This window comes from Natator depressus, chromosome 11 (assembly GCF_965152275.1).
Source record: "Natator depressus isolate rNatDep1 chromosome 11, rNatDep2.hap1, whole genome shotgun sequence".
Lineage (NCBI taxonomy): Eukaryota > Metazoa > Chordata > Testudines > Cheloniidae > Natator > Natator depressus.
The window spans coordinates 21,553,512-21,568,601 of record NC_134244.1 but is presented as its reverse complement, the minus strand read 5'-3'; the positions used below and the strand labels follow the sequence as shown (position 1 = coordinate 21,568,601).

Here is a 15,090-nt window from a genome sequence, read left to right as displayed (position 1 = left end):
TTGGACTAACTTCTGTTGGTGAAAGAGACAAGCTTTTGAGCCACACAGAGCTCCTCTTCTTCTGTTGCCATTCTCGTTATGATGGAAATATTTTTCCAAAGAGGAACATTTTGCAGTGTTTCCTAAAGATAGTTTGATGGGATTTGCCTAATATACTCTGTAAGTTTATTCTGTAGCTGGATCCCTTCCACTGAGAATGATTTGTCCCCAGTTCTCATGTGCTACACCATGGAATTTGTCTTTTGTTTTATGCATGCTTCCCAGCTTGGGTAGACATACACATGGTAGCTCCGCTCAAACTAGCACAGTAAAAAGACTAGTGTAGCTGGAGTTAGTATAAGTGGCAGCTGTGACTAGCTTCCTGAGTACAAACCCTCACAGACACCCGGGTACATATACAGACTGCTACCACCTGAGCTACCACCTGTGATACAATGCTATTTTTAGTATGCTAACTTGAGCAAAGCTAGCACGTCTTCCTATCTGAGCTGTAAAGCATGCTCCAGGCTGAAGTGTAGACATACGCTAACTTAGTCAGAGCTCCATATAGTTTCATAATACTAAGCATATTTGAAGAGCACTTGTCATGGTATTTTTATCATTTAAAAAATTAATACGTATGCTGCTCTAGTTGCCATTTCTCTGATCACAGGTCCCCATTACTTGTGCATGGCACTTCTTGCAAGAGTAGGTGTGTTAGCCCTAGCAATATTCCAATTCAAGTAATTTCAGTCTGCCCACACAGGAACCTGATCCTACTAGCTGCTGAGTGAGAATTGAGTGCTCAGTACATTGCAGTGTGGTATCTTGACTCCCCTTGTGGTTTCAGTTGTGAATCCTCATTTTTAGCTTCTTGTACTAAACAGTTGTGTAGTGTGGGTAACTAGTTGACAGCACCCAGCAAGTTTCCTCCTAAAAGAGACAGTAGAGGTGATACCCTCATCAGCACCAGAAATGGTAGCTATATTTAGGGTTCCAAATGTGCATTATAAACCCGGTTTCAGGTTTTCAAAATGAGAGCTGGTTGAACACTGGAACAAATATCAGAAACATTCAAGGAATTTAAGGATTGTTCAGTTAGAGCTCCCATGAACAGGGAACACCCACATAATGCTTGCATGCTGGGGAGTACAAGGACAAAAGGTCACAGGAGAGTGGGGAAAAGGCTCCTTCAACCCTGGCCATTCCTTATGCATTGGGCAAGGCTGGGCGAAGTCCGAACTTCTGTATGTAGTTTGAACAGCCAACATAGTTTGTAAAGTACTTTGGGATGTATCTGTGTAAAGGGACTATGTGAAAATAAAAATGATTATTGTCTTCATTTCCTATATGTAGGGCCAGTTCTTCAGCTAGAACGTTGTCAGTAAGCCAGTCAGTAATTCAGCACAGTTTCATTGAAGTCAATGGAAGTACACTACTGTACTTGGATGTGATGTCCCCCTCCTTGGTGATATTGTTAATCACCAACATCCCATAGAATGTCCAGAATGCTAAACACTGATAAAATTGCTTCAGGATAACTTTTACTTATGAAGTAAGTAAGTGATCAAAATTGCATTCCTTATTCCTTTGTTTAACTTTAAATCAGAGTACAACTGATTACACGCAGTAGTGAGTTGACTCCAATACTTCATGCTTTTTTCATTGAAGTTGTGAAACTATTAGAGATCTAGGGTGAAATCCTGGCCGCAGTGAAGTCAAAGGAAATTTTGCTATTGATTTCATTGGGGCCAGGATTTCACCTTGGTCATGATCTGACTTGAAGCTAAAGGAAAGAATAAGGAATATATTTTAATGTTCTTGGGTCTTTCTTTTAAATATGAATTTTAAATGATAATCTAGCAGAAAGAAATTACAACAGTGAATGTATTAGATCTTATAGTAGCATTTCCCCTCCTCCCTTCCCCCCATTTTTAATCTTTTTGGGTATGCTGAATATTGTTAATTTGTGCTTGGAAATTCCAAAACATACATTTGCAATTTTGTACATACTTTGAGGGACTGCAGCACAAGCCACCATAGCATGGATGTCACAGGATTTATTACATTCTGTGAAATAGTTAGAATTGGATACATGTTGAGTTTGATTTAGCAGACTAAAGTAATTTCAGCAAGTGTGGCGAGCAAGTAATTCTTAGCCCATTGTTGACAATTTAGACCATTTTTGAACTCTTGTATCCTAGTTTGTCATCTCACGCTTATTTTAGATTTTTAGTTCTTATTAATATAGCACACAGTTTACTCTGGCATAGGTGGGCCTATGGAAGGTCTTTGCAGCATTTTCCTAAAGAGGGTAGAGTAGGAGTACACTGGGTTACTTTGTCGACGAAGCTTAGTGTGGAAAGTGATGGGGGTGCACTGGACCAAGGCAGGAGAGGGGCTACTGAAACTGGAATTACACAGATCCAGTGGCCCCAAAACACTGTCCAAGTAGTGTGAGGAGGCTGACATAATTACTCTTGCTTGTAGGCTCTTTCGCCATTTGAGAAAGTGGCCTGCCATCATGCATTCAGAGTTTGACAGAACATTACATTGAATCCATATCGAACAAGATTAAAGATCAAAATACACCAGTTCTGTAGTTTATTAGTGATAGAAGCAGAGCTTGTTCAACATATTTCGGAAAACTTGCTTATTTTAAAACCTTCCGCCCCATCCATCTAATACATACCATCCCTATAAATGTGACCTATTTCTAGCAGTCTCCATAGCAACCTGTTTGCATCCAGTTTTCTGTGATTTAAACATGTATTTTTTCATTTTTGGAATTTACTGAATTTAGCTGAAAAATTCTTGGGTTTTGAAAAACGTGAAGTTTGGGGTCTACTGATTTTTTTTAACATGAATTTTGCAAGTGTCAGAACTCCCAAAACCTGGCTGTCCCTTGCACAGTTCCCACCAGATGGCACAGTGCACCTGTTCAGAGGAAGGTAACTGTGAGTTGGTAGCTGCTGCAGCTGTGCAGTTGGGGAGAGAGAGAGCACCCATCTGCCTCCTCTGATGGATAGAGCCCCATTCTGACCCCAGCCCTTCAGCGTGGCTCCATCCATTTCCTCTTCATAGTAAAGTTTTTAAAAAATAAAGCTAAAAGTAAAATATTTAACCACAGCGTTAAACTGCATTTACTTTCAATACTCTTACTTTTCCGTCTTTGTTGTTTTTTTTTCCTGCCCACAAAGCTGTGTTAATTTTCTCCACTGATTTTCACCCATTTTTAATTTTTGTAATAAATACAGATGAATTCGCAGGAAATTTTAAGCATAATAAAACCCCCAAGTGGAGGTCCTTAGCTATTTGCTATTCTGGGGTGGATCACTTTCTGGTTTTGACCACAGAAACCTTCCATACAAAAGTTTTTTGTTGCAACTGATACATTTCTGCAAAAAGTTTCAGTTTCAACTAATTTGCTTTTTCTGATCAAAAAAACGTTTAGTTGACTCCCGTTGAAGTTCAGGTCATTGCAGGTGGTGGCCTGCATCTTGCAGGACTGTATAAAGAAAGTAAAACGAACAGGAGAGACAAGACAGACCCAAGAGTAGCATCTTGAAAGACGAGAAGGGTTATACTTTTATTTATTTATTTTAATATAAACCATGGCAGTAGTTTAGAGAATACAGATCTAAAAGATCATACTGCTTTTTTAATTACAGGGGAGGGTTGCCATTAAAACAATGCAAAACCCATGAATTTCTGAATCCTGACTTACTCTAAATCTTTTGTATTGTCTTTTACGTAAGCTTCAGTGGTACTGGCAGTAGCCTTCCTTATGTTGATTGATCTTTTTACATTAAAATAACTGTGCTCTCATACCTTCATTAATCCATGCTCCTTGCTCACAGCTGCTGTGCCTGGACAATGATGTGGAGGACATTTATAGGGAAAGAACAGTTTAAAAAAATCATCAATCTGATGTCTTACTGTGATTTTCTTTAGTCACCAGTTCCAGCTTTTGTCTTTTGTTTTCTATTATGAAAAGTGAAAGTATGATTGCTGAAAAATCTGTTCTCAGTAGGGCAACTTAGGGATGGCATGAACATTTGGTACTACTTAATTTCAGTGCTTTATATAAATCTGTGTCATACTCTTAATAAGTTTTAACATATTTTAAAATTGAATTTGCTACATTTTTATTTAAAGGAAATCATTACAAAAATGAGAAGACAAAAACAAACAGGAAAAGAAAATATTTAAATTGCAAGGAATTTGAAACCTTGATAATTCTATTAACATGATAATGAATCCAGAGATATTACAAAATCATAGAGAAAGGTTGTTAAACAATTTATCATATTACAAGTTCATTGAGATAGTAATGACTCCTTTTACAGATGCTATTATTGCATTTGAAGTGTCTGGCAGCCCAGGGGAATTGATATTTCATCTACTGGGTAAAACTGTAGCACTTTACCTTAGGCCATTGTTGATGTCACTCAGTGTATCATGTACTGGATTTCTGCAAACAGGTTTTCTACCCCGCTCTGGAGTAAGGATATGCACATATTTGTGTGACACAGAAAGAGACCTAAGGTCTATGTATGGTCCTGGAATTTACCACTCTTTTGGGGAATGAGAGATGTAATGTGGTTTACCACAGCAATGATCAACAGAAGTGGGTTTTGTGTGAGAAAGTGTGCTATGTAAAGAGTGAGTTCTGAAAAAAAAAAGCTGAAGGACTATGTGACCATTGTTGCCTGGAGGGGCCACACTGAGAATGCTCAATCAGCAAACTGCAAAGAATGGGACAGACAATCCCTGAAATTGGTGATTATTCTAATAATTAGATTCATCAAGCCAGCAACAAAATAGCTTCTACAACACCTTACTGGTTACCCAGAAACCAAAACCACAGTTCCCTCAAAGCTCCAGCCTTGGGCTCCCACCCAGACAGCTAAGTCAAATATGATGAGGATGACTGAAAATCTTGTTAATCATATATAAAGTTCTACCAATCCCAAGAGATCGGATACATTACGCACCAGGACAATGACTATTTCAGATCTTACCCAAATACATGCTTACAGCCAATTCTTATTAACTAAACTAAGATTTATTAAAAAAGAAAAGAGAGAGTATTGTGGTTAAAAGATTGTTATACATATAGATATGAGTAAGGTTCTTAGGTCAAAAGAAAAGGAGTACTTGTGGCACCTTAGAGACTAACACATTTATTTGAGCATAAGCTTTCGTGAGCTACAGCTCACTTCATCGGATGCATGCAGTGGAAAATATAGTGGGGAGATTACTGTATTTTCCACTGAATGCATCTGATGAAGTGAGCTGTAGCTCATGAAAGCTTATGCTCAAATAAATTTGTTAGTCTCTAAGGTGCCACCAGTACTTCTTTTCTTTTTGCGAATACAGACTAACACGGCTGCTACTCTGAAACCTGTTCTTAGGTCAGTTTTATAGTGGAGATGGTGAGCTGCTGAGTTGCAAAAAGTTCTTCCCAGAATCAGTTCATCCACTTATAGTCCAAACAGGCAATCCATATATAGAGTTTGTTCAAATTCTTCCGTGAGAAGTAGCAGGGTAATCCAGGCTGGAGCTGGAGACCTCAGTCTTGCGACTCAAGCTTCCCTTGACAAAGCTCAAGTAGATCTCAGATAACAGGATCAGGTCCTTGGAGTTCTTTTATAGATCTCTGACAGGTATCGATAAACACTTGACATCAGGTATTCCTTGGGTGAAGAATAGTGGTTTTGAAGTAAAACCTCCTATTTCCTATGTATATCAGGTAATTAGTTGCATTCATCATCGTAAGGTAATTCTCCATTAAGGAATTCATACACAGTTTATGACAAACTTCAAAGAGAAATAAAGACAATGATTTTATTACACCCAAGTTCCATCTAATTCTTACGATTTCCTTTTGATCTCTGAACCAACAGAAAGCAGTAATAGACAGGAACAGTCTGGTTACATGGTTAACATCTAACAAGATATAAGTAAACAAATACAATTAGTATTTACCTCTAATTCCCTAACAACATAGGTTTGCATTTCAAAGCTCTAGTCTATCTGACATGGCTTTGTCAGATATTTTAAGGAACAGCCCTAATTACCATTGACATACTTCTCTAATATGTCTTTAAAGGTAGAATTTGAGGCACGTAGCCTGCAAGTTCCTTAACCTTTTCTGGCTCAGAGTCACAGACTCCAAAACAGACGCTTAAATAATCTCCAGATTGACTGAATTTATGACATTTAATACATGGCACTCTTTACTGAGGAGTTGTTTGATGCTGCTTCCTTATCGGAGTGTGGGGATCCCTCTCATATCTCGTGAAGTATGTTAGCTGGAGAAATAAATGCAACACAATAAAATTTAGTTACTGTGTATGCGGAAAACTTCACTTTCATCTCTTTAGACCAGGGACAATACAAATAAATAATAATTAATATCGTATCTGACTGAATCAGATGTCCAGAATCAGTGTCCAGAATCAGATGTTTCAGAAAAAGCTATAGGAGTGGTTAATAGGAAAAAGTAACTTTACTTCTACATGCTGTTTATAGCAGCACAATTCAAGCTATATTCTGTTCTTTTTAGAGTGGCTGGTTTTCATATGTAGATCAGGTTGTAGGCAGGGTGTCTGTATCAGTGCTTTTGTCAGGTATGATTAGTATTTACCTCATACCTATGACAGTATATGGATGGGTTCCTACATATAGTTTGTGATAAAATTCCTCAGTCACACATATGTTTCAGTGTTGGTCAACCATATACCTGTTGTCAATTCCAAGACAGTCTTTCTAAGCATATTGTTCTAGATTAGTAAGGGAAGTTCGCATCATGTGCAAAAAAAATAATCTGGTTCAAACTAGAGTCCAAATAGCATAACTAACATGAGAAAGAACAGAAAATACTAGATGTATATAATTTGCATTCCTTTTCTCAAGTCTTGTTGACTTCGGACACCGAAATGTATAACTTATCGGTATTATGACTATGACAAACATGTATTGCAGCTTGAATTTTCAGAAGTGAATGGTAATGTTTGAACTTTTGGAGCTAGATTCTTTTCTGTGTCTAGCATTCAGTGTGACATAAGTGGGCAGTTGTCAGGGAGCCAGGTTAGTCTCCTTGATTCCAAGGACTAGCCCTGTTCCCAACACAATTTAAAGGATCTGGCAATTAGGAGTTAGACCTTAAACCAGTATAGGATTACCATGAAAGACCAAAGCTCTGCCAAATCATCTTCCTCATCCAGACATGCCCCTACACTGGGATTAGAGGTCACAGGAATAGGGAGTCTAGAAGTAGATAGCAGGGAGTTTCCTGCCAACAGTGACATTCTTTGCCAGCCACTTGCAGACAGTTTTTGGCCTCTTTCCACCTCCTGAGTGGTGCAGAGCAGCCAAGAACTGGTGTTACTTCATGATTAATTTTCACATTTTAAAAAGTCTGAGGATTGTCTGCTGAGGCTGTTTTGTACACTAACAGTTTTCTTCGATATTGGAGGGAGAAGGAGTGGTGGAAGAGACCGAGCAAGTGATATCAGGTCAAATTGGAGAAAGCGGGAACCACAGAAGACATAAGACGGAAGAGATCTGATCATGAAGGAAGGGTGGTCCATTGATTGGGACGCTAGTCTGGGACGGAGGAGGCCTGGGTTCAAGTCCCTCCCCTTTGATAGACTTCCTGTGTGACCTTGGGCAAGTCATGTACCTTATTGATGCATCAGTTGAGGATAGTACCACTTCTTACCTCACAAGGGTGTTGTGAGGATAAATATTTTAAAAATTGTAAGACACTCAGATACTATGGTATGGGGGACATATAAGTACCTTAGCTAGGTAGAATTTTAGAGGAAGAAAACAGAAGAGACACTTCAAGGAGAGGAAAGGGAGGATGAGATGGTTTGGGCGCTAATGCTCGATTTTATATAGTTAACGTTAGGCCCTGAACAGAGCACATAATTAATCCGTAAAAATAAACAAAACACTCTCAATGGATGTTACATGGTAGTAGTAGTAGTACTCATAACAGCAACAGTCTAGGAGAGTCTATAAGTCCCAGTCAACATTGCGAGTCCATTACGCTAGGTGTTGTAGAAAAAAACATCGGAAAAGTGTCCCTGGCCTAGCAAGGTCACAGTGCAAATACTTGACAGAAATACAACTTGAAGCATTATGTAATATAAATTTTGTATGCAAGGAGGTGAACCAGACAAAAATAATAGTCATTTTAAGCTTGGCCGATTGAACAAGTGGTGAAATTTGCATTTTTGAAACCCTCAACCACATCTTTTGATCAGTTAATTCAAAACTGTTGATGTACCAGGCAAATTATATCTATGCAGTTTTAGAAGTTGATTTAGCTTTTTAATATATTTAGTGTTGTAGTACTAGATTTAATTATTTTTTTAAATTTCAAGCCTGGTATTGTTCATGAGAGGTATTGGAAGTTATATTATGGAAGAAGCAAGGAAAGTGGAATAAAAAATGCAATCTTTGCTTTTAAAGTTCTTGATGTATTTTAGGAGATTAAAACAGCTTTTGTTCTAAAGATCTAAAAGGTTTAATCCTCTTCTAGTCCCTATGTATTTTAAATCCTTCAATATTAATTTTTAGCTATGTTTATATTTTCCCCAACAACAGATGAAACCCATGTAGTTGAGTTTTTGAGCTGCCACAGCATTATCTAGCCGGATTTTCTCAGTTGAGGAGCTTTTTCCATCTTTCACCATTTTATGCGCGTGTGCATATTTACGTACACACACACACACACATAATTGAGTTTATTTTACCACTATTAAGTTTATTTTACCTGTCTTTTGATACGATATTCTCTTTGGTTCTTGAATTGGCTTTATATTAAATTGTAACATTGGGAAACATTTAAAGCTGGGGGATTCCTTTAATTTTCAAGATAGAGTCTTGCCTTTGTATATTGAATGAGCTTAGGTATGAATATTGATCTATGAAGTTGTGTGTGGCTTAACAATACACATTTAATGCATATTAAATCAACATCAGCATGTGTGTTGGTATATATGATTTGGTCATAAAAGACCTCCTGATAATACTGTTTCAGGCAGATAAAGAAATCACCTAGAGTGCTTTATTTATAGTTATCTGGGAGCCGGAGAATGAATATTCTCACTGGAGGATCCTCAACTCTGGAATTTGCTACTCTTTCAGTCTTATAGAGCTTGAGTGGTATGGTAACGTCCTAGTGTCCATCTGTCCATTTCAGGGTTTGCCATATTGAAGTGATTGTGGAGATATGAACAGACAGTTACTCTGTGATGATTCCATCTGCATTGTGTTGTAGGGTCACCGCACCCTGGGTACTTCTTCGTGGTGGAGCATGGGGTTGTAGTGTCACTGCCTTAGTTTCCCCAGCAGGGTTTCCAGCCCACGCTGGAGGCATATGGCTCAGCCCTCTGGCCAGATCACCATGAAAGCTCAATCCCCCACTTTTGGGTAGCAGAATTGAAAGTCCCAAAACAAACACATATTAAAAGAGACTTTATCCCAGCTGGGCTTGGTACTCAGCCCCTCCGAGGTTGTTCCTCTGCCTGCTCTCTGAGCTCAGCTCTCAGACTCCACCATTTTTCTCATAGTGAGGCATCCCTTCTGTGGCCTAGCTTAACACCATTGGCAGGTCCCTGATAAACCCAGATAGCCTGGTGTCAGGCCTGTCTTCCCTTCTGGGAGGCTCTGACTCACCGCCCTGCACTTCAAGCAGGGGGCAGTTTGGCTGGCTGGCCGGGAGAAGAGGGCAATGCTTTCTGGCTTGGGGGAGGAAGGAAGATGTAAAACTGCTGGAAGAGCGGTCAGCATGGTGGATGCCTCACCGTCTAGGAATGAGGGGTTTAAAAAGGTCAGCCTGGGCCTGGCCCCTCCCCACATTTACTTGGGACAGGCTGGGCAGCAACCACCCTATTTTTCCCTTACCAACATATTGGTCAGGTACAGTTGGGTTTTTTTCGCCTTCCTTGCAGCAGGTTCAGGTGGGGTCTGTTCATGCATAGTAGGCCATATGTTGCAACTCTTTATTTAAGTTTATAGCGGATGTTCAGTGCAGATACTCAATAAATTAAGGTGCAAAAGAACGGATAAATGGCTTGGAAAAGGAATTAAGGAGAGGTGCTTGCTAATTGAGCAAGCCAGGGACAGTTGGGGACTCCTCTGATTGGCACAGCAGGGAGCCAACCCCCCATCATTATAGTCCACCTTAACCCCTCCTATGAGATGGGGTGGTCAGTAAGGTCCCAGCAAGGGAATTGCTGGAGGGACCTGGATGAAAAGGGGGGGAGCTGGTGGAACTCCACCCCCCCCCCCCAAAAAAAAAAAAAGAAAATTGGCTGAATTGAAGGGTCCCGGAAGTGAATCTGCTGGAGGAACATAAATTTTGCACCTGCACTGCACATTTTTATCTGCCGGGTTAGTCCCAGACATCTATCTAATAATAAAGTTATTTTTACATTATTATATTATTACATCTATGTAATAATAAAGTTATTCCCATCAGGGAACTGATGGGCAGGATCCCCTGGGAGAATAACGTGAGAGGGAAAGGAGTCCAGGAGAGCTGGCTGTATTTTAAAGAATCCTTATTGAGGTTGCAGGAACAAACCATCCTGATGTGTAGAAAGAATAGTAAATATGGCAGGTGACCAGCTTGGTTTAACAGTGAAATCCTTGCTGATCTTAAACACAAAAAAGAAGCTTACAAGAAGTGGAAGACTGGACAAATGACCAGGGAGGAGTATAAAAATATTGCTCAGGCATGCAGGAGTGAAATCAGGGAGGCCAAATCACACTTGGAGTTTCAGCTAGCAAGGGATGTTAAGAGTAACAAGAAGGGTTTCTTCAGGTATGTTAGCAACAAGAAGAAAGCCAAGGAAAGTGTGGGCCCCTTACTGAATGAGGGAGGCAACCTAGTGACAGAGGATGTGGAAACAGGATGTACTCAGTGCTTTTTTTTTCCCTCCGTCTTCACGAACAAGGTCATCCCCCAGACTGCTGCTCTGGACAGCACAACATGGGGAGGAGGTGACCAGCCCTCTGTGGAGAAAGAAGTGGTTTCGGACTACTGGATGATCACAAGACCATGGGACCGGATGCACTGCATCCGAGGGTACTAAAGGTGTTGGCAGGTGTGATTGCAGAGCCATTCACCCTTATCTTTGAAAATTCATGCCGATTGGGGGAGGTCCTGGAAGACTGGAAAAAGGCTAATGTAGTGCCCATCTTTAAAAAAGGGAAGAAGGAGTATCTGGGGAACTACAGACCAGTCAGCCTCACCTCAGTCCCTGGAAAAATCATGGAGCAGGTCCTCAAGGAATCAGTTCTGAAGCACTTAGAGGAGAGGAAAGTGATCAGAACAGTCAGCATGGATTCACCAAGGGCAAGTCATGCCTGACTAACCTAATTGTCTTCTGTAATGAGATAACTGGCTCTGTGGATGAGGGGAAAGCAGTGGATGTGTTATTCCTTGACTTTAGCAAAGCTTTTGATACAGTATCCCACAGTATTCTTGCCAGCAAGTTCAAGTATGAGCTGGATGAATGGACTACACAGTGGATAGAAAGCTGGCTAGATTGTCGGGCTCAATGGGTAGTGATCAATGGCTCCATGTCTAGTTGGCAGCCTGTATCAAGTGGAGTGCCCCAAGGGTCAGTCTTGGGGCTGGTTTTGTTCAATATCTTCATTAATGATCTGGAGGATGGCGTGGACTGCACCCTCAGCAAGTTTGCAGATGACAATAAACTGGGAGGAGTGGTAGATATGCTGGAGGGTAGGGATAGGATACAGAGGGACCTAGACAAATTAGAGGATTGGGCCAAAAGAAATCTGATGAGGTTCAACAAGGACAAGTGCAGAGTCCTGCACTTAGGACCGAAGAATCCCATGCATTGCTACAGACTAGGGACCCAATGGTTAGGCAGCAGTTCTGCAGAAAAGGACCTAGGGGTTACAGTGGAGAAGAAGCTGGATATGAGTCAACAGTGTGCCCTTGTTGCCAAGAAGGCCAATGACATTTTAGGCTGTATAAGTAGGGGCATTGCAAGCAGATCGAGGGACGTGATCGTTCCCCTCTATTCAGCATTGGTGAGGCCTCATCTGGAGTAGTGTGTCCAGTTGTGGGCCCCACACTACAAGAAGGATGTGGAAAAATTGGAAAGAGTCCAGCGGAGGGCAACAAAAATGATTAGGGGACTGGAGCACATGACTTATGACGAGAGGCTGAGGGAACTGGGATCGTTTAGTCTGCAGAAGAGAAGAATGAGGGGGATTTGATAGCTGCTTTCAACTACGTGAATGGGGGTTCCAAGGAGGATGGATCTAGACTGTTCTCAGTGGTAGCAGATGACAGAACAAGGAGTAATGGTCTCAAGTTGCAGTGGGGGAGGTTTAGGTTGGATGTTAGGAAAAGCTTTTTCAATAGAAGGGTGATGAAACACTGGAATGTGTTACCTAGGGAGGTGGTGGAATCTCCTTACATCGTGGTTTTTAAGGTCAGGCTTGACAAAGCCCTGGCTTAGATGATTTAGTTGGGGATTGGTCCTGCTTTGAGCAAGGGGCTGGACTAGATGTCCTCCCGAGGTCCCTTCCAGCCCTGATATTCTATGATTCTATGAAAGTTGCGACCTGATTAAACCCATATCTAATGTCTCTTGTCATTCTTTTGGCATAGCCACAGTCCAACTCCATTTCTGACTCCAGATGGGCAAAAACAGTTTGAATGCTCCCCTTCCTAGCCAGCTACAACTGAGTGAGCTCTTCCCTTTTTCAGTCCCTTCCTACAGGCCTGATGCCCACTAAAAGTCTAGAAGCAGGGCTGGTTGTGCATGCTGCAGTTTAACACTTTCCAGCCCATGTGGGATTTGTGTACCCTATCACAATTGATATTTGTCAACACATTAAATATATTCAATGTTTGTTTACCCTTTGTTTATTAAATTTGTACCCTGAGATAGTGTGAAGAACTCATTTTAGAAACTTCAAAATAAAAATATTGCACTGTATGTAGATACCAAAATTACATTTTTATCATAGCATACAGTGAAAAATGATAATGGTACTATGGATACAGCCATAATGTATCAGAATTCATATCTGTTGAAGTAAATGAATTGAAGTAAAAGGCCCATCTTTTCCCTTATGAAAAAGTTAATAAAGAAAATTGATTAAATAATGAAATTGGCCTGTTAGGGCCTTCTTCTGCATTCCTCTTGCATCCAAAACCTGTACTGAAACAATATTTAAGCCCATTGATGTACTTGGCATAAGAGGTGGAGGTGGGTTGCAAAGGTGGCTTTAAGCCATCTTACATTCTCTGGACCCTGGGGCCATCTGATTGCTGAGTGGTCCATGACATACATTAGAACAGCATCAAGGCTGCTCTAATTTAAATTGGTTATGAGTGCCCAGACCATATTTCTTAAACAGGAGTCAGGAGAGTGTGGCATAGGAGCTGCTATGGATTGATGCTGCTCTACATTGGAAGAATCTTCAAAGGGTTGGTTGTGCCATGTTACAGCTGCTCTGCACCAGTGGAATAGTGCAAAACAGATGAAACAATGCCAAGGATATGGCCTTTTCTCCTTCTGGAAGAACAGGTTGAAACATATTCAAAATTTGCACAGCTCTTTATATTCAAGGTAGATAAATTGAAATTCCATGCAGTTTAGTATGTGGATTTTCCAAGCAAAATTTAAAAAATGGAAGCTTTGCGTGGATCTCCGTGCAGAGGCAAGCCTCCCTGCCTAATAATGTGTAATTTGCTCAAGTTATGTGGAAGAAATTAAACTGTATATTTCTCCAAAAAAATTTTTTATAAAAATTACAGTTTGTTGTGACAGCACTGCCTGACCGTTACAGTGTATGGCAACAGCACCTCCTAGTGGTTGCAGTCTGTGGCAGCAGCCCTGCCTCGCAGTTATGAAGTAGGGAAAACCTGGGCCTTCCAACTCCACCATGTTACAATGCAAGGGGCCCCTCTGAGCACTTTAATGCAGGAATTATGTATGGTCTGGCTAATGCTCTCCAAGGGCCTCTTCCTACTGCTTTTCCCCTCCCATGTCATGGCTGGCACTTGTCCATGGGTTTCAGCAGGTTAGGGTGTCTCAACTCTGTGCAGCAGATCTGCTCCTGGGAATGCCTTCCTGGCATAATACCTCTGCAGAAGCGAGTGCAGGGTTGCCTCTTGCCACCCGCCCCCTGCTGTGCTGGAGAGACTCTTTTAAGTCCCTCCTTCAACTGAAGCATGCCCAGGAGGCCTGTCAGGGCTTCCTGATCCCAGAGTTGTCCCACACTCTTAACTCTCCAGTGTGGGTTTATTCATGCCATCATAGTATCTTTAAAACACATGATATATTTTGCAGAAATATGTTGCTGTACAAAATTTCCCATGCCACACTGTTGTACAACATTCTGCATGCCTACTGGCTGCTATCCTCAATACTTCTGTTCCCACAGAGAGGCTGCTGAAATACAGTGGTATTGGCAGTATATAGTTTGTGAATTGTTTTGGGATGTTATGTTGTTATGGTATGCTGCAGCCTGGCAGAATCATCACAGAAATGGGCACAGAACTACTGAGTGTCTCTTCACAAAAACTGGGTATCATAATGGAAAATAAAAGTATGATATGTTTCTCGCTCAAGATGATGGATAAGTAAGATTTTTATAACTGGGTCATGCTAAATTAGAAAAAATGTTTTACTAGAATATCTGTTAATATATGATGTATACAACTGACAATTAAAAATAATGAATTCAACTTTATTGAAGTAATATTAATACAATATCACTCAGTGCTGAATTTAGTTAAATGCATGTAATTAAATGGTGATTTAACCTGGTGTTAAATAGGTAAAAACACATCAAGATTTGGGATTTTTAATTTACAAGGTAAAAATGAAGGTGTGTAGTTCCTTAGACTCCAGGGTTCTTCGTTATTTTGATGTTGTGCTTTCAGAAGCGAAGAGGCCACAAGAGGAAGCGACAGTCCAGATACTTTCCGATTATGGAACTTATAAATTCCATTGAAAGCCAGTAGAAACTGAAAGTCCTGGACATTGTACATAATGCACTCTTAGGGACAATTGCTTTCAACAGTGAGAGGAGACATAC

At 40.6% G+C, this 15,090-nt stretch overlaps 1 protein-coding gene across 1 annotated transcript in view; it reads left to right on the top strand.

Moving 5' to 3' along the window:
- The window catches only part of LRP1B (LDL receptor related protein 1B), a 1,292,938-nt gene that overhangs the window by 698,652 nt on the left and 579,196 nt on the right, over window positions 1–15,090 (top strand). The gene's annotated exons all lie outside the window — the stretch shown is intronic.